Here is a 6,126-nt window from a genome sequence, read left to right as displayed (position 1 = left end):
GGCTGAGCGCTGCTTTTGCCTTTCAGAAGCCTGCTCCTGCCAAGGCGGACGCCAAGCCTCGGAAGGCGGCGGGCAAGGTGGGTGCGGCGCCTGCGCGGTGGGCCTCCGGTCGATGGTGGGGCTGCGCGTGGATCTTCGCGCGGGGTAAGGGGAGTGGCGCGTCCCATTAAGGCCGCCAGCACTTAGGAAGTCTGAGCTGGAGGAGCGTTGGCTTCAGGTTCAGAGGAAAGCTGGGCGGTGCGGTAGGTACTGGTTCGCTCCTGCACCCCACGTTCCCACTCCCAGGGACAGGGCCTGGTAGGGACACGGCCAGCTAGGCACTCCGGCCGGCAGGAAGGACGGGTAGGTTTGTGCACGGTTTCCAAGCCGAGATCCCCTCTTTTCACCCTGGATGCGGGCAGATCAGAAGTGTGTGTTCCCTGAGAAGTATTTTATTGCCAGTGCAGTTGCTGTGCTAACAGCCTTTGGGTCAACGGGATGATTTATTGCTCCAGAATAAATTTATGACGCACCATTCAGATTGTGGTTTGCAAGTTTTCAGAATACAGGTTATTCTTAGGTGTATGTAAATCTGATGACTTTTAAGTTAAAAGCAAAATATATGGAAGTCATTCATAAACTTTCACATTTGGGCATATCATTGAAAACCATCCTCTGCAAGGCTCTACCTGTATCTCATGATGGGAGTGATGGTGGGGAGTGTTTGAAAATAACGCCTACATTCCATTCCCAAAAGTGTAGATGGAAGGTTGGCACTGCATGATTGTCAGAAGAGGCAAGCTGGTTGGTTTTTTGGGCTTTGAGTTTTTTCAAGCATTGTATAGAATTGAATGTAAAAATAAAAGGCATGTTTTTGTAATCTTTTTAAAGATAAATGTGCAAGGAAGTAATAAGTATAATACATCACTCCAGCAGGCAATTAAGTAGTTCTCCATTCACACAGTACCATAGAAACTTTTCATGAGTACCTGAAAAAAAGTGAATGTTGTTATAAAATGTTGGTATAAGTATCGTTGTTACCCATCTTTTTGATTATCCACTTTTTAAACAGGTTAGCTAAAATACTTGCTTGTTTCACTCTTTTTTTTTTTTTTCTTCCCTTTGTTTATCTATATCTTGATTTACCTGTAAAATATTTTAGATGCAAACAGTTTTACCCCCAGTGGGTTTGGGACACCAGATGTAATCTTTCCCCCCCCTTCTCAAGGTAAGTCTAACTATCCCTATTTGAGGAAAAAACTTGCGATTAAGTTTTCTCAAAGGAAAAATGGGAGAAGAGTTTCTTTGTTTTTATATTTAGTTTTAATAAGCCTTTGTCTTAGTCTTTGAATACAGTCCAGCTCTATTCAGTAATGTGGAGTAAGCACTACTTGGTGCATTGATTATCAAACTGTGTAATGCATACATTTTTTTCAAGTTACTTCTAGTGTGAGCTTCTGACTTGTATCATTTCTTTAGGAGTAAATATTTCAAAAGCTGAAACATCATACTTAGGAAAATTTGGTTTATTTTTGGTACTGGGGTTTGGACCCAGAGCCTTCTCATTGCTAGGCAAGCTCTCTGCTCTCTCCCTATTCCCCACTTAGCTATCAATGGTTACAAACATTATTATTTCAAGTCAATGATAATGTGTATTTTACTTCACTTTTTTTAAGGCTTTACATTTGTACATTATTGGGACAGTGGTTCTGAAATTAATGACATTTATAGAAATCAGGTTACAAAGAAGTTCCTAAGTATAGAAGTAATTATAACACTTCATGGTAACAATGTACAGCCATGTTATTCCACATGTATCTGTTTATAAATATATTTGTAGGATTAATAGTCATCATGGTGTCATATATGAAAGGCCACCACTGGCACAGAATACCTTGCAGTAATTTTTTCCCCCACTTAGTTTTGAAGATGTGAAATCTGCATGCATGTCTTGTGGCCATTTAACTTAAGTAATTGGTCAGTACTCATAGGAATCTTTTATACAACCTACTGGTGACCTAACTTAACTATTATTACAGTCTTTATTTACAGGGAACTGTGTGAAGTTTTTATAAGCTGCTGCTTCCTCATTGGTAGATGATATCCAAAAATACTGTTTTATATTGCTTTAAACTAGTATTTCGGTTTACAATATCATACTAATACCTGTGCTTTTCAGATTCTTCAAACACCTAAATGAAAAAGATAAAATTGATCCTTTTATAGCTACTCATTAAAAGATATCAAGGGATTAACTGTAGCAGAATAGTCAACATGACCATACAACATGGTGCTTTTTCCAGGTGAATGGTCTTCGTGTGAGGGTAACAGTCTTGTCAGGACAGTGATTATCTACCAGATGGATTATTATTCAGGCTTAAAAGAAAATTGTGGGTTGGTAGGGTTATACTGGGAAGACATTCTTAAAGCTCTTCTGCTTGTTTTGTCATGTAGAACTTAAAAGAGGGTAGGGGTAATGGTGGCTGAAAAAGTGAAGCACAGGCTCTAGTTTTAATCCTATGGCTAATGAGACTTGATGTGCAAACACTCTTATAAATCTCCTTAGCATATTTTGTCTTCATTACTGGGGGTGGATCTTAAGTTACCTTGTGGATGAGGTAACTCAGGTTGATGTGTGCTTAGCATTGTTATAGTGGTTACCATGGATGTAATCCATATTGAGTCAGACAGTGGAAGTATGAAGTTTATACTTAGAATATTCTCCTAATCTGTTTTAGGATAAATCATCAGACAAAAAAGTTCAAAAAGGGAAAAGGGGAGCAAAGGGAAAACAGGCTGAAGTGGCTAACCAGGAAACTAAAGAAGATTTACCTGCAGAAAATGGAGAAACGAAAAATGAGGAGGTCAGAAGTGTTGTGTTTGGCATTGATTTTTTTACTCTGAATAATAGGTTTTCTTTATAAATTTATAAATAAATTTGAAAGTATATATATATAAACAAGTGAACACAAAATTTTAAAGTACTCAGTATCATCAGTACTGTGTCTGTCCACCATCTAAGTCATACAGAGAATTCATTCATAATTCTTGGTATAAAAAATTTTAGGAAAGAATTTACAAAATGCTATGCAGCTTAATTTCTTTCCACATGAACATGTACCTTATGTAGGTATGCAGTTTCTTGTTTTCAAATTGTACAGATCTGTCATATTGACTAGGACATGCTTGAATCTTGGGTATTTGTTGATTGTTCTGTCCTCAATTTCTTGAGTCCTCCTACCTCTTTTTTTTTTTTTAGGGGAGGTTGTACTGAGGATTGAGCTCAGGGTACTCCACCACTGAGCTACATCCCCAGCCCTATTTTGTATTTTATTTATTTATAAACAGGGTCTCACTGAGTTGCTTAGGGCCTTGCCATTGCTGAGATTGCTAAGGCTGGCTTTGAACACGTGATCCTCCTCAGCCTCACAAATTGCTGGGATTACCAACATGTGCCACTATACCGGGCTCCTGCCTTATCTTCCCTAATAGCTGGAAGTAGTATATCAGACATGCCACTGTCCCCAGCTTTGGTTTGGTTTTGTTGTTCTTGCGACATGCTAGGCAAGCACTCCCTAAACTACATTGCCAGCAACTGTTTTTGTTTGTTTTGTTTTGTTTTAGTACTATGGACATTGCTTGAAGTTTTTTTTTTTTTTTTTTTTTTTAAGTGAAGAATTTTGATTTTAGTATGCCTTTATGTTAGTTACATTGGCTAAACTGGAAAAAGTAAATTACTGCCGGGCGCGGTGGTGCATGCCTGTAATCCTAGTGGCTCTGGAGTCTGAGACAGGAGAATTGCCAGCAAAGTCGGCCTCAGCAATGGCCAGGCAGGAGCCAAGCAACCCAGGGAGTCCTTGTCTCTAAATAAAATACAAAATAGGACTGGGAATGTGGCTCAGTGGTCAAGTGCCCCTGAGTTCAATCCCTGGTACCAAAAAAAGGTAAATTATTTAGTTACCAGCTTTTAGACTGATTTTTTACAGATAAATTCTTAGTGATCAAATATTTCTAAATTAGCTGGGTTTTAGTTTTTTTAACTTCCTGATTCTAACCACATGTCAAATATTACATGAAAATCTCATTGTTAATTACATTTTAAAGGAATAAAGTTGACCTTCTGGTACGTGTTACCAAGTATAGTTAATTCTCCTTATTTTTAGTATTTGTTTTATTAAGTTTTCTCAAATGCCAGACCATCACACCTGGGGAAATACAGGGTTAGGTTCCTGAAATTGTAGTTGCAATTGTAGAATTGCAACATTTTTTCAACTGATGTGTACATTACTTTGTTTTGTGTGTATTATATATTATTATAAGTCATGCCTGGATGGTGAAGCTATCCACACCTTTTCTCTGTAAGGCACATCACAGCCTTCTCGGATTTAGCAACACTAACTAGACATCACTTAGACAAAGTAATGGTTAATTTAAAACCTATGTGTTAAATTCTGAAGATCAAAGATGCCCTGGAAATCAGATGTTTAATTGCTTTTCTTTGATTTACAGAGTCCAGCTTCTGATGAAGCAGAAGAGAAAGAAGCCAAGTCTGATTAATCATACACCATGTCTTTTCAGTGGTCCCGTCTCCCTTCTTGTACAATCCAGAGGAATATTTTTATCAACTATTTTGTAAATGCAAGTTTTTTAGTAGCTCTAGAAACATTTTTAAAAAGGAGGGAATCCCACCTCATCCCATTTTTTAAGTGTAAATGATTTTTTTTTAGAAGTGAAATCATTTGCTGGTTGTTTATTTTTGGGTACAACCAGAAAATAGTGGGATATTGAATTATGGGAGGCTTGGACTGTCTTTGGTATCAGCTTAACATTCCATAGGTGGGGGGTTAGTTTTATATCCTACAATACAAAGCATATTAAATGGCCGTTTGGAGTCACAGTATTGCATTTAATGTCTTGAATATTTTAAATTACTTATATTCCTGTGTTTTTTAGTAGAATTGTTTCCTAAAGAAGACCACTACTGGATCATTGCTGTCAGAATCGTATGTACTCTGTAACATCTTTGGTTGTGGAAGTCTAGTTTTCCTAATATTTTTAATGTGCTGTGAAAGATGAAAAATTTGAGTATGTTGTGTGTGACAAAGTTTTGAATTAGTGGGACCTAAGTAATAACATTCAAAGATACTGGTACTTGATATTCTATTAAGGAAAAAATGCCTCCAAATTAAAAGCTGGAAAGTCACTGGAATAACTGAAAAAGAATCACAGTATAAAGCTTTTTAGATTTCCGGTACGTGTGTTAAGAATTGTGTACAAAGTGAAATGTCTGTGTACTGATTCTCAATACAGCCAATAAAATCTCAAAGCCAATAAAATCAATAAAACACGAAAATGTTTTGAATTTTATTTGGAGAATTTGAACATCTGTGTACTTAGAAGATATTTGACTTTTAAATGTCTTTAGGGGTAAAGACATTTTTTCATGTGGTGCTGAGGATCAAACCCACTTCTTCAAACGTGCAAGGCAAGCACTGTGCCACTGAGCTACAACCCCAGCCGAAGATGTTTCTTTTGAATTAATAAGTACAGAACAGGCTCCAACTAAGTATAATAAGGTTTCTATTGTTCATTTTTTTAAAGACCACTTCATCATGTTTTTCATGCGGGGCTCAAGTGGTATTACTGCCTCAGCCTTCTGGTTGGCTGGGACTGTAGGCCTCTTCCTCACACTTGTTAACTTTCTCCCAATGTCAGTGAATACCCTTCTGTAGCATTTACCAGTGCTGGGTAGTATTTATTTCAAGAACATGATATAGCAGACATTTAGACCTCCCCCCACACACACACACACATACAAACAAGTATAGTGGTTCAATCCCTGCACCTCATTCTTTCAATCCACAGCCAAAGATGTATCACAATCTCCACTTTGTGGATTTACAAAAAAAGAGGTAGTTGAAAGTTACTAAACAGAAGTAGCTCAGTAACAACTGGTTTTATTTTAAGAAAATTAAAATTAGGATTACATTTTTTAAAAAGGACTGAAAAATACAAATAAGTGTTTATGTTTAAAGTTTTTTTAATTGCAAAACTTTTTAATACTTGACTAGTAGTTTATTATGTGACTACCAGGTATGGTGGCACAACACCTGTCAAGGACTTGGGAGGTAAGGCAGGAGGATCACA

At 37.4% G+C, this 6,126-nt stretch overlaps 1 long non-coding RNA gene across 10 annotated transcripts in view; it reads left to right on the top strand.

Moving 5' to 3' along the window:
* LOC107136483 overlaps positions 1-5,305 on the top strand; it is a 30,053-nt gene extending 24,748 nt beyond the window's left edge. Inside the window, exons 2-6 of one of the 10 annotated variants that reach the window (XR_007347788.1) lie at positions 27-77; positions 1,142-1,207; positions 2,159-2,282; positions 2,718-2,843; positions 4,489-5,305. This is a non-coding gene — a long non-coding RNA (uncharacterized LOC107136483). Of the gene's footprint in view, positions 1-26; positions 78-125; positions 145-220; positions 243-1,141; positions 1,208-2,158; positions 2,283-2,717; positions 2,844-4,488 lie in introns of those variants that run through there. The other 9 variants (XR_007347790.1, XR_007347791.1, XR_007347786.1 and 6 more) reach the window with 9 other exon arrangements.
* The last annotated feature ends 821 nt before the right edge of the window (positions 5,306-6,126 follow it).

The sequence above is a fragment of the Marmota marmota genome, unplaced genomic scaffold (assembly GCF_001458135.2).
Source record: "Marmota marmota marmota unplaced genomic scaffold, marMar, whole genome shotgun sequence".
NCBI lineage: Eukaryota > Metazoa > Chordata > Mammalia > Rodentia > Sciuridae > Marmota > Marmota marmota.
Note: the sequence above shows the minus strand (reverse complement) of the source record. Positions and strands in the feature narration are given on the sequence as shown.